This window comes from Emydura macquarii, unplaced genomic scaffold, assembly GCF_026122565.2.
Source record: "Emydura macquarii macquarii isolate MOO-44397 ecotype Brisbane River unplaced genomic scaffold, CSIRO-AGI_Emac_v2 contig_561, whole genome shotgun sequence".
In the NCBI taxonomy this organism is placed as follows: domain Eukaryota; kingdom Metazoa; phylum Chordata; order Testudines; family Chelidae; genus Emydura; species Emydura macquarii.
Genome location: NW_027130698.1, coordinates 124,102 through 144,382, shown reverse-complemented (window position 1 = coordinate 144,382; position 20,281 = coordinate 124,102). Strand labels below are relative to the sequence as shown.

Genomic DNA, 20,281 nt, shown 5'->3' with positions numbered 1-20,281 from the left:
GTTAGTCTTTAAAGAGCCACAGAACTCTCGTTGTGTTTGCTGTATACAGACTAACACGGCTACCCCTCTGGAACAAATCTAGATGTTGTGAACCATGGACCTATCAAGGCATTATAGTTTCTTAGAGTCCATGATTTTTAATCAATGTGATTGTATTTACAAATAGCAATTGGGGTTGTATACTATACTAGTCTGTACTGTGCCAAATGGGTCACAAACAAACTGGAAAATAAATAAAGTGGTCGATGCAAAGTTCCATAAAATTTACCACTATTCTGTCATTCAAATTTCTACAATAATATTTGAAATTCTATAAAACTTGGAAGCACATTATTTATGAAATTATTATGTAACCAACTTAAAAGGAGCGGAATACATTGGTATAGTTTGAGCAAAGGAACATTAAAAAAGTACATTGAGTCTCAGAAGCATTTTATATACTTCAAATCCTGAATGTAGCTATTGGAAGAGAGATGGAGGTGGAGTAACATATTATTCATCAAGGTGAAGTAGCTGTGACATAAAGAAAGATCTTTATTACGCAGCTCACAAGAGGTTTGCCCATAATGCTGCTTCTAGGGAAGAAATAAAGTAACATATTGGGAAATTACCTTAATTCTTATTAATTCTTCATTCTTCTTAAGAATTAAACAGCAGATCTCATCCCTGGTGCTGAACGTGGATCTTTATAGGTATCTTAGGTTTATTTTCAGGCTTTTTCTCTGAGTGTGTTGAAAATGTGCTTACCCTATTCCTTGTGCCTGAATCATGAATAATTGATCTTGTTTTACTGTTGTCAGCTGCATTGTTTTTTTAATACATGTTTATGCATTGTATTTGTTCTGCTTCCTTACCTAAAAGGACTGGTCTTACAATGCTCACATATATACATAGTCCTTACTCATGTGAGCAATGCCATTGTTTTCCATGGGAGTGCTCACACATGGAAAGGTTGCAAGATCAAGCTCATATTTTCTGTGGATTAATCATTTGCTCACGTTGCACTGAATGGCACTACAATTTTCCATTTGTGAATTGAACCATCTTCCAGAGTTATCTACAAAATGTCCAATATGTATTATCAAGGACATGACTGACACTGCCTTGGGAGACTCTGGCCCTAGAAAATCTTCAAACTACAATGCCCAACTCAATTTATTTGCAGGCACCTGGTTTTTCATGCTGTCTATACTTAAAATGAAAAAATGTGTTCCCTGTGCCACCGTCATTTTCACTGGGAATTCGGTTATTTTGCATTAACTGAGTTTGACACCTCTCTGGATAAACACCTGTATTCTATTTAGAACATTCCACTTCATTTTCTGAAAGCATTAGCAGAGTCATGCACCTCTGAACACTTGTTTCAAGGTCCTTATTGATGCAGATTGTTTATTAAAAGGGGAAGCTGGCTTTGAGAGAGTCATGTACTGCGCATAGCCCGCAACTGGTCTTGACTTTCTTTGGCTGCACTTTAATTCTGAGGTTTTCAGGTGAGTCTTGTGCATCTAAATACAGGAAATGGTGACAATGCATTTGAATTCCTTTTGCCACTGGGTGATACAGAAGAGGACCACGTCCACAAAGAATAGTGCTTGGACCCCTATAATTATACAGGAGTACATAATACCAGTAAAAAATGTGCAGTGAATTGAACTGGCCTAGTTTAGAGTAATGTGGCTCAGCCATGAGACCCGATGAATCAACAGGATGCCATACACACACAAACAGCCTTTATGGTGAAAGCTTATACAATGCAGAAAGCTACGCAGGCAGAGGCTACTCAGGGGTTATCCAAAAAATTCAGTAATTATGCAAATAGCATGTTTATTCCAATGCCAACTTTACCTCTCCCATCTTGTCTTTCCTTGTCCCCACACCAGTGAGCATATGAACTGGTAAGCCTACATCTCCCCCTGAGTGCCTGCTCAGATGATCAGAACTCCCTCCTTTACAAGAAACAGTACTATACCAGGAGGCCAAGCACTGATCAAGGAATCCTCCCTGAATATTTCAATAGCGTTGGATGGCTGGTCCACTCACAGAGCAGCAGATCCATTGGTCTCATCCCAGGCAATGCCCTATACCATTCCAAAATCTCTACTTTGCTCTACTCTACACCTGAATTTTTCCCATCACACTGCATTGTGAAGCCATAGAAGTTCCACTGCAGGTGTGAGAGGAAGGATTTGCCCCCCCCTTGAATAGTGAGAAAACTCAAATGTGAAGGGATTGCAGAACGCATACGGCTCTAAATAACCCTTATTTTCTATAATAGAAGACTAGGCCCATTAGAGTAGAGCTCAGGTATTTTACTTAACTGGCTATTATATATATATATAAAAATAATCCCATGATACTACAGTAGTGTCCCAACTTCACTAGCAGTTTTTCAAGTCACTCTCCACCTTCCTAGTTCAAATCCCTTGTAAAAAAAAACAACTTACTCAAATTATGATGCACATAAGAAATGAGTTAATGAAATTAATAGCCTCCAAATTATTCCTTTGTCTTGGTTTCCAAGTGCATCCTGTCTTCTCTGTATCTGATGCTTAGACTATATTTCTGAGTCTTGTACAGCACTGAGCACAAGTGCAGATCTTATTTGATAATTGTAACAGTGATTGGAGCAATTACTATAGATGGTAAATATTAATTAATACTGAATAGTATAATTTTACACCTGTTCGAGCTCTGTGAAATCTGAAACACAAATAATTGAAGTTCAGAGGATGTTTTGTTGCATAAGTTTCATAATACAGATGGGTTTTTAGAAGTGATTTTCAGGATGAGAGGCAGAGTACTTCTTTATGTTATTCCATAGACTCTCCCAAGATAAGGGATAACAGAAGAAACATGAAGTCAGGAGTGGGAAAGGTAGACATGGAAGCTTGTAGGTCAAGACAACTTTAAGAGAAGAGATGTAGAGAGAAGCAGCATTGGAATATTTTGAAAGTAAAGACACTGCTGTAACTAAGTATTTTTAAATAATGAAACCCACCTTTAATCCACTGGAATCACTGGTCAAGGTTGTCATTGCTCCTGGAAGAGGCAATCCTGTAGTGATATTCCCAGGACCATAACCACAATGCTACACAATGCTCGTTCCTCCTCTTGGGTATTTGGACAATTCCCACAGGCAATTCCACAGGTTAAAGTATTGCCTTTTCATCCGGTCTCTTCTTTTGCTGGGTTTTTAACACAAGTTTTCTATATCTGAGTATAACCTGAAAAGATGTTGAAACCAGAAAAAGGATTAAAGTGCCTGCTTTTTAAATAAAAAAGGTCTGATGAAATAGCGACAGTCATACATTTAGGAAAGCCCAAGTTCCAGTTAGTTAAATCACTTGGAAAGCATCAGAGGTGAATGAATAATTTGTAACAAAGCAACTTTCTGTTCACTAATTGTCCATGAACAGATTTCCATTTTCTTGAATTTATTTATTGGAAATCATTCACCAAATCACCTCTGTGATTAATTTGAAGTCTGCAGACTGTTCATGAGCAATTTATTCAAAATAGTATCCAAGCAATGTTGGGTGATTTGGATTGGAATGTAGGTCACATGACATGATGTGGTTTTTTTATTACTGTTTAGTTTGTGAATCAAAGCATGTGTGATAGTTAACGGAGATTAGAGTCAGGCCCCATTTTATGATGCATCATATCTCCTGCATTCCAAAGAAAGATAATCCCTTAAGGCAGTTCAAATCACAACACTGAACTGGAACAGAATATAGATAGAATCTCTCTAAAAGAGATACACAACCAACACCATGAACAGCAATTTAGCAAGGGTTTTGAATATACAATGAGTATTGAATGTGAGTAAGGCTGGGATGGATTTTACTGGCATCATTATGCTTAGTGTGGAATATGGAAATCTCACTTTGACAACCAGTAGCCACTTATGTGATTTAAAAAAAAAAAAAAAAAAAAAAAAAAAAAGTGCTCTCAGACCATCATTTTAGTCACTGTACTTGCAAATGTATTGGCAGGAAAAAACGTCAGATGACACATACATGTAATCTTTAACTCACTTTGGGAGATGGATGGTGCTTACATACTGTCATTTACTAAATGTGCTTGTGCATTAGATTCCTAATATTGGGGACAAATCTTAGATGCCTTATTCCTTGAGCAGTCCCACATGAGTACGTTGAGCAGGATTTGGGTTCATAGGCTCATGCTCGGGTACGTAGATGGTCACTAGCAAGGATCTCTATGATCGAACTATGACAATGCAACTACTTTCAGAGAATGCAAGAATTTCTAATACACACAGCTGGCTGAAGACTAGACCAATGGCAGAAGGCTTTCAATGGGATTTCCAAAGGATATTACAGATAGCTTCAGATTTGAGTGCAAGTCAAAACAGAGATGATAAGCAAACTTGTAGCCAACGTATGATGGTTATAATTTCACCTTTTTATATTAATGTCACTGAGACTGCTCCAACACTTATGAATATGGTCATCTAGGCCATCTTTTCAAGTTAAGGATTTTTTAAAAAAATATTAGCATTTAAATTCATAATGGAAAAGAATATAAGTCAGGCACACATCTTTCAGTTAGAGCAGTCATGCAAAATCATCATTAAATGTACTAGCCCCAGCCCAAAACTTACTCAATGAGCCTTCCTTTACATGACTCTTTTTTAACTTGTTAGTGTAGAAAAACAAACTAGTCATATTTTATTGGCTCAAAGTACATGTTCCAGGAAAGTCCAGTTTTGCAAGACTCCATTTTTGGCTATTTCATCCCTCAATAAAATCTCTCTTTTATCAGTCTGGAGGAATCTATCTGGAGAAGGTAAGGAGAGATAGAGGAGACAAAGGAAAAGAATAAGGATAAGGATAAAGTCCCATTTTTAAGAGTGACTTAGGGCAGTTATGGTCCATTTACACTGCAACAAACAAACCCCCCCCATCGCAATGAGTCTCAACAGTTGGGTCAACTGACTTGGGTTCATGCTACGAGGCTAAAAACAGCCACGGGAACGTTCCTGCACTGGCTGGAGTCTAGGTTCTGAGACCCATCCTCTTCACTAGGTCCCAGAGCACGGGCTCCAGTCCAAGTGGAAATGTCTGCGCAACTATTTTTAGACCCACAGAATGAGACTGAGTCAGTTGATCCAGGCTCTGAGCCTTGCTGCCGTGGGTTTTTTTTTGTCCTCCAATGTAAATACCCTACAGCTCCTAAGTCGCACTGTTTTCCAATTACACATAGAGCTTGTCTACATGCACAATTCGTTTGCAGCCAGCTGGGGTGTGAATCTCCCCGGCACTAGCCTGCCATGGACTAATGTGACTGTGGGGACCCTGATGATGTGCGTTAACAGTATATTAATGCGTTTTGAGCTCGTCTCACATTAATAAGCTGTTAGGGTGCTTCAGCTGGGTCCCCATATACAGTTAGTCCACAGCAGGGGAGTGCTGGGTAGATTGCCATCTCCCCCTTGCTGAGAACTAAGCGTCTAAGCCTTTTTTGAACATGTGACATACATGACTAAGTCACTTAAGGCTTTGCAATGCAGAGCACAGCAGCACCAAAATACTTCTAAAAATCTGGGCCTCAATCCTTTGTTCAAGGTCACCTGTGAAGTTAGTGGAAGAACCAGAAATGAACCAATTTCTCGTCTTGTGGTTTAAGCCACAAGACCATAACCATGCCAGAGTGAGGCTGGGCTTGAAAAGTTTGCTGCATCTCTTCATTTAAATCAGTGTGTCATGAAATTAAACCATAACATAACCAACAGAGTAGAACTCTACATATAGCAGAAGCATCAGTAGACAATTCTAGTCTTCTCCCTTGTCACTAACCAAACCATTGCTTTATCACTAGTACTCTTTGGTAACTGCATTTGAATCAAAAGGTCTTTAATAGTTGAAGGTTCTCGATTTAATACTGCTCCCTCAGGGTCCACATGTTAGGACAATCCAGAAATCTAATTCCGATCATATACCGGAGATTGCGGCAGCCTGCAAATGCAGTCAACAGCATTTTGTACCCACTGTATACGATATACTGAGTACAGCTGTAGTAGGCAGAATGGGGCAGTGGTTAAATAAGGGGCCCGGAGTCAGGAGATGTGGGTGATCTTGAAAAAGACATCTAACCTCTCCCTGTCAGGCTATGCCAATTTGTAAAGTGCTTGGGAATCTACTGTATAAGAGTTAAATATTCATATTCCTTTTTACAGATTAAATACAACCACTGAAGAAAAAGTGTGATTGGACAAACTGAGAATCTAGCAAGATACAGGTCAAGCATTTCTAAAACACATTCAGAGGAATATTGCAGAAAATAGTGAAAACAAACAAGATCCGATCCTGCCAGATCCAGGAGCAAAATCCTGTATATAACAAACACACTCTACTATCCATATCACACAGACAACTACTCATCAACTAGGGTGACCAGACATCCTGATTTTAAAGGAACAGTCTTGATATTTGGGGCTTTTTCTTACATATGCGTCTATTGCCCCCTCAACACTTGTTAGCTGGTCACCTACTCATCACCAATCTTTAACTAATGAGACATTAATATTTTCCAGACAACTTAGGGCAGAGCTGCCTATGCTTTCTATAAGGGCAGGTAACCCAAGGCTGAAAAACTGTTCTAATCCCTCAATCCTGCAGCAGATTGCTTGCTTCAACCAATACAAGCAGCAAAACCCTACAGATATTTGATATTTTAATATATTTTCTGTAGCAGTTTTTGCTTGTGACAAATAGTAGGACACCACCAAGAGCAGAATCCTGTGCTGCAGCTCACTGACCACTCCCATTAATCTGTCTATGGCTATTTTAGAGGCTCAGTGTCTTTTGGACTCAGGAAACCTATTATGGCAGAAGATGACATTCATTCATCATTGCCTTTTACCTTCTAGACATAGATTAGTGACATCAACTTTGACAGCCCTAAACACTAATGTTATTATTGCAAAGCCCAGCAGTGCCATTATAGTTTAAGGTCTGTTGGTGTTACCATTATAAACACTGTTTTTCAAGGGGTTTACAGCTCCACCATTTGAGGCTGAAACTCAAAACAGACAGTCCAGCCATGAATTTTTATTTTTGAAAAAGGGAGGTGGAAATGAGCCATTTGCCCCAGTTTGGCAGTACTCATGTGGTCACAGATATTTTCAATGTGATTTCCCCCCTCTCCTTCCTGCTCATGTGCCGATTAAGAATGATGTGTGTTTTAAAATGTCATGTGTCTCCACTACTTGTGAATTGTATCCCCCCAAATGTCAGAAAATATATCTCACAACACTCCCTTGCTATCATTTATTGAGCTAAATAAATACAGTGTTGTCTTTATCACAAACATATTCTCTAGCAGATTTATTTTAGGGCAATACTGCAACTTATGAAAAAATTTAGTGTACATTATATTTTGTGTGAGGCTCAAACTAGACCAGCTTGTGACTACTTATATGGTCAGGATGGCTGGTTGTAGAATCGTCTGGAATGTTCTCATTCCATGAGTGGTGCATGAACTAGATGATATATGTCTGACTGGTCATGAATTGTAGAGCTGCTGACTTGGTCGTGGACTCTAGACACAGATATAGGTTGAGTGGCTGTGTTGTTTTCTCTCTGGGGAAGTTCAAAGGGTGTATCTGGTGACAGCCCATTTGGTTCCAAGGGATCTCTCGTGGGTTACCTCCTGGTTCTAGTCTGTCTCTCCTGTTCCACGTGTGTGTGAGGATATGATCTGGGGAAAGCAACACAGTATGTATGATAGTGCTTCCAGAATGCCAGTTCTGACTTTGTACTGATACAATTGTTCACTCCCTCCTCCCAGTACCTCCTGGGATTGGGGACTGGATGAGAGTGAAGTGGTTCAGCCCTAACCCAAATAAGGCTGAAATTATTATATGGGGTTGCCGGAAGCCACTAGTGAAGGTTGTATTGGCACCCTCAATTGAGGATATTTGTCCACATTTTTATTTCCTAGATTTTGAGCTGTGGATTGTTACTGAATCCTCCACTAGCATTTGAGAAACAGTAGCTCACTGCATAGGGGCAGTTCTATATAAAGTGCTGAGGCCCTCCAGTTAAAGACATGAGAATGACCCTTATTATCCCATGTTGGTGACTGAAATGTAGGTTCACCTTACAACAATTAAAACAGGACCATGAGAGTGAGGTGTGGAGCATTTTGGTCAATTTGTTGAATGGGCTGCACACACAGAGGTTAAAAATTCTGTTCACTTACAGAAGCACTAGCACAAATGATAGCATAAATGACTAGCATAAATGTCTTTAACAAAGTGGAGATGCTGCTATTCTGCAGTTACATTGATTTCTCTTTGCCTTTTCAGACTGTTTAAGTGCAGTGGTGAGGGGAAAAAATCAACCTATAAAGATCACCACATTACCAACAAGCAAACAAAATAATTGTTTGATTATATTTCTAACTTTTTCCATAAAGCATGATGTCACAGAGAGTGAGATTAAAGAAGTCTCACTAGAATGAGACTGTAATTATAAATGGAAGGACAAGATTATTTTTGCACTTTTTTTTTTGTTTAACTCTTAAATGGTTACTACAAATTCAAACATGACCCTTACATACATTAGCCTATCCATTGCTTATCATAAAAAACACTGCTATACTAAGCCCTTTTTTTTTTTAAAGATATACTGTACAATAATTTATAGAGGTATATTGATAAAAGAAAACCCATAGTGTGGTGTAATGTAGGATTGAATTGGGGGAAAATCATTTACTCTTTGTAGTTCTATCCACTTATGATGTCCAAATGAGATGCCACTCACAGTAGATTGAGTAAATATTTGGGATTTGGATACATTATGAGCTCTGCTGGGTGCCTGGGACTTGGTTTCCCTTCAAATTTGGGATTGGATGTCCCAATGGATGCTGCTAATTGTGATACACTGACAATATCCTGAACAAACCTTATGGAATTAAGATGACTTTACTGAATTAAATTAAGCCTTAATGAATTAGGATTTATACCTTTTGGGGTACATTGTACTAAAATGCAATGGTGTGCGTTACCGTATATACTTTCTCTAGTATGATGGGGGATGCTACATACTTCTTCCGTTATGAGTCCTTTGAAGTCACATCCCTGGGTTCAAATTGGATACCTCATGGACCAAGAGACAAAGGATTTTTTGGATGAATAGTCTGGTTTTAAACTGAATCAGGATCTTTTTCCTGATCCAGTGAACAGACAGGCCCCAATCCTTAGGGAAGGCTTGACAGGACTGATCCTCCTGAGGACCCACAAGACTGAGTGCTTGTTCTAAGCTGAAGCTGTGATGAACTTTTAACCACAAGGAATCCCCTGGGAGGTAGATGGTGGGTTGGGGGGCTGAAGGAGTGTTCCTGACAGAGCCCATGTGAAGGCTGGGATAATTGCTGGTAACCTTATCGGCATGCACGTTTTAATGTTTTCTCTGTATTGCTTTTATGTTAAGAATAAAGCAGGCTTGCATAGGAAGTGCTGTGTGGTAGCTTATAACTGTAGCAGTTATACCTGTTAACTGTCTCTGAAGAGAAAAAGCAAGCAGTGTGCTTGGGCATCCTGTTTCTGATGGGAACAACACAGTGAAGGCAGGGAACAGTACAGCCTGGAAATACTCCTGTCAGGAGGGAGAGACCCATGGACTTCATCGGGGTGCTGGAACAGTTTGTATAGTGAGGGTGCTGAGAGCCATTAAACCAAACTGTCAACCCTGTATAATGGAAACCACTTCAAGCTAGCACCCCTAGCATCCTGAGTTCCAGTTCCTATAGCCTTAACCCAAGGAAGGCAATGGCTGCGGAGCTGGAGAGGGTGCTGACGTGTCTGAATAACTGAGCCCACTGCCATTTCTCATGCTCTGAAGAGTGCAAGTGATGAACTGACTGACTCACTCACACTCTATGGTCATCCTATAATGATTGACATAACCTCTAAGACCAGAGGGGAATATGTTTTAATATGTATATTAAAAAGTTTAGAAAATGTTACGTTGAAACCTATGTGAATGTTTGTAACAGAAACAAGAGGGGAGAAGTCTGTATAAAGGAATACCTGTAGCTTTACTGCCTAACAACTTTTGTTAAAAAGCTATTCATAGTATTCCAAACACTATTTTCTATATCGTGTACTATTTGCGATGTATATTGTATGCATTAAATGTTTGTTTTAGTAAAAGGGCATGGTGCTCTCTCTTTGAAATTGACTGAGGACTCTTACCATCCATTTATCAGGGTTTTAACTCTGTGCAATGCTTTCTGAAAATTCCTGAAGAAACTCAACTCTGGCCTGAGCTTCTGCAGGGGGTTAAGATGAAGAATGGAGTGCAATAATTATACAGAACATTGCCTGAACATCCCCCACCCTGTTACACACATCATAATTACTCAGGCTACATCAGCAAAATCCCACACCTAAAAATATTTTTTCGCAAGAACAATTTTTATAAATGTTCCTTCAAACAATTCCAATTTTCTCAATATCTCCATTTTTCCAGCTATGAGGAGTACATGACAGAAGTGTAATGACCCCTATATGGGCAATCCACAGGGTTTAAATCCTGCACCACAAGCACTGCAGCACAGAGCTCTACTACTTGAGATAATAAAGTAACTCCATTAGCTTGTAGAAGTAGAAGGCTGTTGACCTTTCATACACCTAGCCCTACAGGGGAATGCAACACACACTCAGTGTGTAACGCAAGCTATTTGGAAAAAACCCCCAAAAAAACAGACTCTGAACTTATAGAAAACATTGGTACTATTTTATAAATGGATGATAGACTAGTCTAAGAAACAGTTTGGAGGAACAGAGTGTTACTGTTCTGACAGGTATATATAGCTGGGTAACATGGAATAGACTGCATAGGCTCTGCCATAGCATCACACCAACAGAGCCAATAAAAACAGTATCTCAACACACAAGCGTTTCAAACGTTGACATCTGCCACAAAAATATTTCTAAAGGTCATATTACAAGAGGATTGTCCAAAGTAAAGCAGCAAAATAAATAGTGAAAATATAGAATATTTCAATGCGAAGACATTGTTTGAATTCACCATTGTACACAGTCGAACACTGCACATGCACCTAAATTACATATTGTGATGGTCAATCTTATCTTAAATCTGCATCCAATTCAGACTATTACACAAATGTGTTAGATGTTTAGGGATTCTAGATCATGCAGCATTAGAGTATTTTCCATGAACCATCTCTCAATATTCCCACTCTCTCAAAGGATTAATCTTCAAGCCCTTGATGTTAACAAATAATCTTTAAACACGAGCATATACAATGTGCAAAATGGATACAGACAGGATACTCAAGTCTAAGTGGAAGATGAACAAAAAAAATTGAATTTACAATATTAAAAGTTAAAAGATTTTTCAGAAGTGGGTGTGTGCTCATTAAGCATGGGCAAGAGAACACTCACATTTTTATACACAAATCAGGTAAATGCTCTTTCATTTTTCAACTGCTTAACTAGCCTTTTGGATGCAAAGTTACTTAACAAGTTTATATGATCACCTGAATAGCATGCACCTCATCTGTGTGGGGAACCAAGAAACTTTAGTTCTTGGACAACTTCATAAACTCAAAGTGGAAAAACTGAAGACAATAAAATAACCCAGAAAAAAATGCCATAAAGGGTAAAAGGGAAGAAACCCCTCAGAAAACTGTTGAGACATAAAAATGGTATGAAAATAATAGTAAAGTACATTAAGTGATAAGCAAACAATGAGAAACAGCCATACACCCTAGGAACTGGGAGTAAAATACAGCAAACATGGGAACTTAAATATGAGTGACTGAAGCAATGTTTGGCAGGCATCTGCCAAAGCCACCCGTAATATTTAGTTACATAATGCCTCATATAAGGCCCTATTCAGAAGGATAGATTTTTTAAAAAAAACATACATGTAGTGGGTACACATTTAGGTGGGCTCCCACCTACATCCATTTATGTTCATGCAAAATTGAATTTGTGCAAACTTGCACCTTTCTGTGTGTCCTTTAATTAGTCTAACATCTGCCCCACTGGTTTGTGTGGATGGAAGTATGCTCCTGAAAAATACACACACAGCACAGGCAAAAGTTACTGCACACACAATTTTAGTAAGGCAAAGGGGGGGGGGGGGGAGAGGAAGAGGTGTCTACTCCTAAAGGTTTAAGCTAACTAATGGTGTTGCAAAATAAAAGTTTGCTCAGGATTTGGTATGCTGGGTAAACTGGGTTTGTAATAGGATCATAGGTGATTTGCACAGATCTTTTTCTACTCTTGGGAGAAATCTCTTCCTTCTTTGCCATTCACCACCTTGCCTCAGGCATTCAGCTAGGAAGAGCTAAAGATATATTTTAATATTGAGTAAACTGGGCAATTGCTTTTTTTGCTACCAATATTCCCTTGTCATTACATTTATATATCTGGTGGTAGGCAATTATATGGTCCCCCATCAAAATAGTAGCTAAATACTGGAGGTTGACATGTCCTTATTTATCTGAACTGACAACTCAAAATTAGAGGGGCAGGTGAGAATATTCTACCTTTAGCAGAATTCCCCATTACCAAACATTTGATGCATTTCAGGGTGAGGCTAATGAATACACTAGAACATGCTTACTTGTGAACACTGACAATTTCTAATCTCATCTGGACCTTGTTGTGTAATTAGATTACAATCTAATAACAGTTTTATATACGAAGTGCCACATGCACAGCAGTGACTGAGGTATTGAAAACTACTACAGCTATAAAAACCAAAACAGCCCTTTAAAAAAAAGCCTGTAATCTCTCAGTAATTTAAATCAATTTAAGACTTATTGACTGAATCTTTGTATTATGCAATTTAACATGGAATATTTTTTTCTCCTGATTTCAGACACCATATATGTAAAGAACATTGTAGGACAGAAGTGGTCATGTTAACTTGCTATGTACTGAATGTTAGATACTTCTCTGTTACTGTGTAAATTAAAAAATTACAATTGGCTTCAACCAAATGTAAAGGAAACTAAAACTTTTTACATCTACCTAGATAATGAGTGGATTAGCTACACTCAGTTCTGCAATAGTCCTTGAGAACCTGAATAAACGCAAACCAAACACAGAAAAGCACCACCATATTTGGAAAGAAAAGGTCATACCTTTTTCCTATTGCTCTACCTCCATTCTAATTAATAAGAAAATTTGCATGAGAATAGGATTTTTGTTGTTGTTCACGAGCTCCATCTGAATTTATCATTTTATGTGATATTTTAATTTCCACAGCAACCAGTTGCAATGTCACAGACAGGAGAAGAACTGTGTGGAGAGGATTAACTAATCTCTCAAGAAACAAAGATGGTGTTTTCATGCAAATTTGGTTAATAATAATGAGATAAAATGGAAGCTGGATTCATTTTATAACAGAAATATATAGTTCTATATAATTCTACTTTGTACTTGTATAGCCATTTCCATCCAATGATTGGAAGTATTTGACAAATCTAACAAGTTTTGTAATATTCCTCTGAGGCAGGTGGGATAGATGGTATAAGTGACTTGCCTAAGTCCAGAATCAGGAAGAGAATCCAAAACTCCAGTACCCAATTCCATAGTCCTATAACCATTGGACCTTACTTCCTTTGGTTTAACTTCCTTTACTTTTTCTGACCTGCAATTAAACAAGACTGGTATTGACGCTTGATTTGGAGACAAAAGTGAAACCTTTCCTGCAATATCATCAGAGGACATGGCACTGCAGTGTCATCAGTGAAATCTACTATGCATGCTACCATACTGATCTAACTTACTATATGGCACCTGGATACTAAAATAATAGTTATAAAAACAAAACCATTACTAGATTAGATTGATAGACGTAGGTTTGACAGAGGAGAATGTTAGTAATATGGACTCATCTACATTCTATGGAAAAATTGAAACTAGAGTTACTAAGATCCAGTGTCCTCACTGTACTCAGTGAAAGGAAACAGCAGGACTGTCAACTCAAAATTAAAAACAAAATCACCAGCAAAATGTAAATTTCTTACTGACACTAATATTTTCCTCCTGAGTTTTTCATCAATCAAACTATTCAGTAAATTCACATTACACTTAAAACTACTGCTAGCACATTGCAGTAAGATTATAAATCATTGTATGATCCATACATCACCCTTTTGCAGTCATATGAACATTTTCACTGAAGCCACTATTTTAATAAGATGGCCATAAATTTAGTAAATTTCAAGATTCTGCTTTTTCAAAACAATTTCCCTTCATACTTTTACCCTTCAACTGACCATCTCCATCCAGGGTCTGAAGGGCCACCCAAAGTGGGCAGGGGGGAAGGAGAAGGAGAAGGAGAAGAAGGAGGAGAAAAATTGAGTGGTAGGCACATAGATTCAGCTGATTGATGTTATAAAAACAGAAAAGAAAGAAGTCACGGTAGAGAAAGCCAACATCTTGCTGTTGGTCCTGTCTCTGTAATCCACATCCACTCAGTATAGCAATCTGTCCCCTTCTAGTGGTGGCTGAACCACTCACAGAGGTTGATGAGCTTGTGACAGTCTTGGCTAATAGCCCCTTTGCTTGTCTTTAACTTCAGGCAGCAGTTGCTCAAGTTTTAACATCCAGAGGTCTCAGGTTCAACACCCAGTGCTGACCAACAACCCAGAGGCACAACATTGTACCTACACTGGGAAAGTAGACAGAGGGACTACATTGGCTAGCGGCTCAAAGAACGCTGTCCAACTTGTATGTAGTTAAGGGATCTAAACTGGCAAAAACTTAAGTGAGGGAGACAATGGGACAAATGAAATAGTCAAAAGTTATTCAGGCAGGAAACGTAAAATGATGCATGCCCTTTTCCTTTAGTGTAGGTAACGCTTTGCTTCTTGTTGAGGTTCGGTCTGCGCTTTTCCCTGCACTTTTTCATTTATTCACTCCCCATCCATAGCACCATGAAGTTGCGAGAACCCTTGTCAGCCTCCCCCTGGCATTGGCCAATATGGCCATATATAAATCAAGGAGGAGCTGGTTGTTGGGAAGGGGAGTTCCTTGTGACTGTGGGACCAGTTTTAGCACACTTGTCTGTTCATATCTCCAGGCAGAGCACTTCCACTAGCTCCCTGGACTCTTGAGGAGCAGTGGACTCTGTCCACAGTTCTCTGCTCAGTTTTCCCTTCTGGAACCCTGATTTTAAATCTATGACCCTGACTTCTGTTCCTTTTTTTTATTTGTTGTCCCCAGAATTAGCTGATCCTTGTGTTTTTTTCTGGTCCTTCCCTTCTGAAGATGGGGAAGCCCTTTTGGTTTTCTAGATGGGTCCCTGAAGGACTGTTATGGGGACCAAATAGGCCTTCCTCAGGACTATGTCCCCTAATGGGAACATGAAGCTCTTATATTATTCTGCTTTCTTTTCCTAGCAGGCCTTGCCTGTGCTCAGTCACCTGAACCCTGCACTACAAGCCCCATGATAGAAGAGGAAATCTAGGCTCAGATGGAGGCTGGGTCCGAACTCCTTTGAAAATCCCATCTTCTCACAGAGAAAGCATTTAAAAAAAATCAGGTCATCCCCTCACTCCCAGGGCCAATTTTTTTTAATATACTAAGAGCCCAATTTTTAGGATTTGAAAAATTGGAATTCCAAGTGTATGGATGGTTAGCAACCAATGCAATACATCACAATGCAGATATCATCTTACTTATAATGCGAGGTGGTTAGAGCTGATGGGGGATCATGAGAATCTATTTTCCAAAGGGAAAAAATTCAACTTTTCATTGAAAAATGAAAAATTTTGTCCAAAAATCAAATATCTTCTCTGTTTTTCAACTTTTGTTCTTTTGACAAGAGATCAACCATTTCCACTGAAAGCAGAAACTAAGCTTTGACTAAAACAAAGTGAGACAGTCAAGGGTACCACTACCTTTCTCTGAGCTCCAACTCCACCAACCAACTTAGCCCTGTGCAGAAATGTTAGGGCTCATCCTCTAATTTTATTTTGTTGTGGACTTTTGAGGGAGAAAGCATTCAGTGATTTCTGTAGGAGTAGCTGGTTACTGATCTGACATCCTCAACTCCCTTGCCTGTTTCCCCATTGTTCCTTTTCCTTTACCTCAAAATTGGGCCCAAAGTTTTTGAGAGGGCACCCAAAATTAGCAAGCACAACCACGAACTTTAGCCTAACAGATTATCTGCGGGCATTATAGATAAAATATAATGTTATGCGAAGCATGTTTGCACAGGGTTCAGGTGAATAGTTTGACCTGTTTATGACTCTCATGTTTTAAAAATCTTTCCTATAATACGATAGTTTGGAACTTTGCATTTAAAGTATTTCATCATAAACCAAAGTGACTAAAATTGCAAAGCAAGTAGAAAATAGTTAATGTTGTGCTTTGAGTTATTCAGAATGGAGACTGGTATAGTTACCAATTAACATTTAGATTGCCTGTACAAAGGGATACCATAAATTCCCCACATCTAAAGTACAATAATTCCCTTTGATAATGTCTTGTAAGGCTGCCAAAAAATCAGAACTTAGCTTTGTGCCATTTCAAGGAACATTTGTGCACCTTTAGTCTCCAAAACAGTATTTGTGCACATTGTTGGTGTGCATGAAAGTCAGTGCTCAAGATATTTCTCTCTTTCCCAACAATATTTGGGTTAGTTTTCCTATACACTATTTATCTCAAGCAATAAACAAAAGGTGACCACAGCTCTATTCCACATTATTCAAAAATAAATACATCAATTAATTACATTAAATAAATGCAGTGCTGTTAAGGTCAGGACATTATTTGCTATTCCGCTATCATTGTCTTACTTCTGCAGTAATGAGACCATAAATTTAATCCTCTCAGCCTACAACAGGAACAGGCTTTGGCTCCTCAAACACTGCTGTGCGAGGCAGTGAAATTCTGATGTTGATCACAATTTAATTTTGTCTAAGATTTTTTTGTGTGAAATTTCACAAAAATAGGAGTTCTGCATCACAAACAAGTTTTAAATAGCAACTCTGCTAAAAATGTAATCTAATTATATTTTAAGCAAACATTTGACCTTTTTGCCCAAAAGATGATTTATAGTTAAGATGATTCATTTTCAAATGAAAATTTACTAATTTTTGTTGCAAATAGGGCATTTTTTGATACTGTAATGAAATACAAATGTGAATTGTCTTCAGTTTCACTGTGCAATCTGACTTAGCTCCAGCATATGCAATGCCAAATGTTATTTTTAATTAAAGCACTAAACTTCTATGTTCATATTTAAAATATAAAGCTTTCCAATTAATTATCAGCTCTAAATTGGTAACAAAATTAATTGGATAAGTTACCCCAAGTGTGATGCATCATTGTTCTGTGGTCCCATTACATCAGCTTCAGTGGTACAATGGCAATAGAACAATTTCATCCAGACACGAGGGAATTCTTCCAGCAGAAGACAAATCCCTGGATGGCAGAGTTGCCAATATCCCTCCCCACACTCCAGCATACAGGCTGTGACGAAGGAATGAGGTCACAGCCAAATAAGTGCTTTGATCCCTCAGTCTCTGGCTGCAGAAATGATCTCTTGGGTTGCTGTAACTTGCCCTAGTCCCTAGCTGAATCCAAGAGCTCTGTCTCCAGCTGAATTCAAGATTGGGAGTTTTGCATAGGTGTTTTATGCTACCATTGCCTCAACACCACTTGGGTCTTGTGCAGAGTGCAGTTCCACTAGACCCGAGGATTGGACCAGACCCTATATGGACCTGCAGAGCAAGTTAAATTAATACTGCTCTAGGCTTAAGGATAGAGGCCACTATCACCATTTTAAAACAAAGATGCCTGAGAAGGATGATATACTGTACAGGCCTTATGTTATTCCATTCTATAACCATCAATCACCACTTGCCTAAGCATCACCAGAATCATGTTAATCAACAGAATGACTGGGAGGATTGGAGAAGCTACAGTACATAGGAGGTGAACGGTGGGGAGTGGAAGGTTGAAGAGAGAGGACATAGAAATCAAATCATATAAAAAGGGAATCTGAAGCATAAATCCTGGATTGCTTATTTAAGTTTGACTCTCCACGAGGGAGTAAAATAGCCCACCACCTACATCTGTAAGTAGGAATTCAGAGAAGTGTAGTAGATAAATTACAAACAAGAAAAGTCAGACAAACAGTGCAAAGCGCTGCACTCCTACTGTTCATATCATGCAGAAATGGGCCACAGCCAAGTCCTTTACAATATGAGTGTCCCTATCTCCCCAGACACTTTGCAAACCAGATAGAAATCCCATGCCTTTCAACTACACATAATTTCAACCTTCATACATTAACATTTACACTTGTCAAGATTGAGAAAGGCTTTGTATTGCAATTGAAGCTCGGAACCATAACCACACAATTTAGTGGGCATCCTTTCCAGTAATTATCCCTTCTTATATTGAACAAAGGAAATTCGCCAGACATTTCTCTAGCTACTTTTATCCATCATCATTAGACATTTGGGGGCTAAAAATCTTCCCATTGACTTTTGTGGTCTATGTATCAGGCTTTTTAGAATATAAAAAGGGTGTTTATTCCTATAGTTGTTGCAGCTAAACACATAACTAAAAACCAATAAAATGTGCATGTGTCTCCTCACAAAACTACATTTGGGGAAGGAACGAATGTATAAATAGTCAGGGGAGAAATTCTGACCCTTATCCCAGCTCTTTGCGCCTAGGCATTGCAGGAATCTTAAAACAAGGGGTTCATTACATGGACTGAAATTGTTTTAGATTATTCTTTACCTTGCACAAGAAGAGGTACTCCTGATCTATATATTGCTCTTAATCCATGCAGAGAGCTTCCTGTACATGGTTAACAACGAAAGGCTATGCATGGATAGACTACTGTTTGAATCCTCACTATCTTCTACCATTTACAGTGAAGAAGGCTGATTTTCAGAACCCACACAATGCTGCACTTTGGGCACTCAAGCACATGCACCTGAAAGGTTCCGCTCCTTTTGTCCATAGGTGTGTCCAACAGAGGTTTTTAGAGAAGGTAGCAACTGTTGGTCTGGACACTTTGTGATCAGTGTGGATACCAGTGAGACAGGGTACGCCCGATTTGCAGATCAATAAGGTTTAATGTGCAAGATTTTCTATAAATATACTAGTTAGATACAAAGCCTAAAACTAACTACAATATGTCATACTCACTGAGCCTGGAGAGCTAAGCAGTCACTCAGAAGGCTCTATATAGGAATGACTTTCTTCAGGGGTCCTGCCAGGGAGTCAGTGGCCGCTGGTCCAACCGGCAGCACCTCCCGCGGAGTCAGGTGTTGATGGAGCGCCCCTCTTTGTCTAAGTGGTAACTACTTATACCCTTCCATAAAAACAACCTTCACCTAATTATCTCTCTCATTATCATATATGCTAATTACCTACATTGGGTTTCCACCCTTAACTATATTCCATTCTCACCATAATAATTGGGGTTGTCAAAACATCTGGTGATAGGAGAGGCGGAGTAAAAGTATGCCCCTTGGCAATAAAACAATGTACCCCAGACGTTCAAGGATAACGTTGTTCCCATCACCATTATCTCTGTGCAGCTGCAAGCATACAGTATCTGTATTTTGTCTTGTTATGTGCCGTGCTATGCAGAAACTGAGACATCTATAAGGTTATTCAGTTTCTGCCAACTGAAAGATGTCATGCTACAGAGGTCAGAATAGCCAAGCAAGCAACTGAATGCTATGCTAAGCCTGTAGGACAGAGGTCAAGCAACTCAAATTGTACTGGGCCTCCAATAGCAACGATGAGGTAACAAAGTCGGGCTCAAAAGATGCAGAACAAACCCTACATATAAATTTGAAAGAAATAGAACTATTTGCAAATTTAAAAGCACAGCCCCCAAATCTTCAGAAAGGAAGGGACATCCTTATGGGATTCACTGTATGTTCTTGGTTTTGGCTCAACAGCGGTTTGTTTATAAGATATTCCCAGCGAAGCCTTCCCCACCAAACAGTGTACGGTTTGCACCCTGCATAAAGCAAGTTCTATCAAGCATGTGAGAAGACATTTAGGACTTGGCTAAATCACTTAGGAGTGTCAGCACTTACAGAGCATTTTGTGAAAGTAACTGCTTCTCTGTTGCACAGGAGAATAAATTTTGTTCTTTAGTTCTCTTAAAATGCATGATAATGGTACGCCAAAATAGATGGTAGAGAGTTAACTTCCACTGCTCCCCAGCAGTTTTCCATTTTGTTGATGTTTTGATATAAAACAAGAATAATACCCACAATAATGGGG

General features: G+C 38.9%; 1 long non-coding RNA gene across 3 annotated transcripts in view; it reads right to left on the bottom strand.

The window, feature by feature from the left end:
• Positions 1–20,281, bottom strand: part of LOC137147620 (uncharacterized) — an 88,794-nt gene that overhangs the window by 22,446 nt on the left and 46,067 nt on the right. For all 3 annotated transcript variants that reach the window (XR_010918261.1, XR_010918260.1, XR_010918259.1), the window contains one exon: positions 2,999–3,224. This is a non-coding gene — a long non-coding RNA (uncharacterized lncRNA). The remainder of the gene's footprint in view (positions 1–2,998; positions 3,225–20,281) is intronic.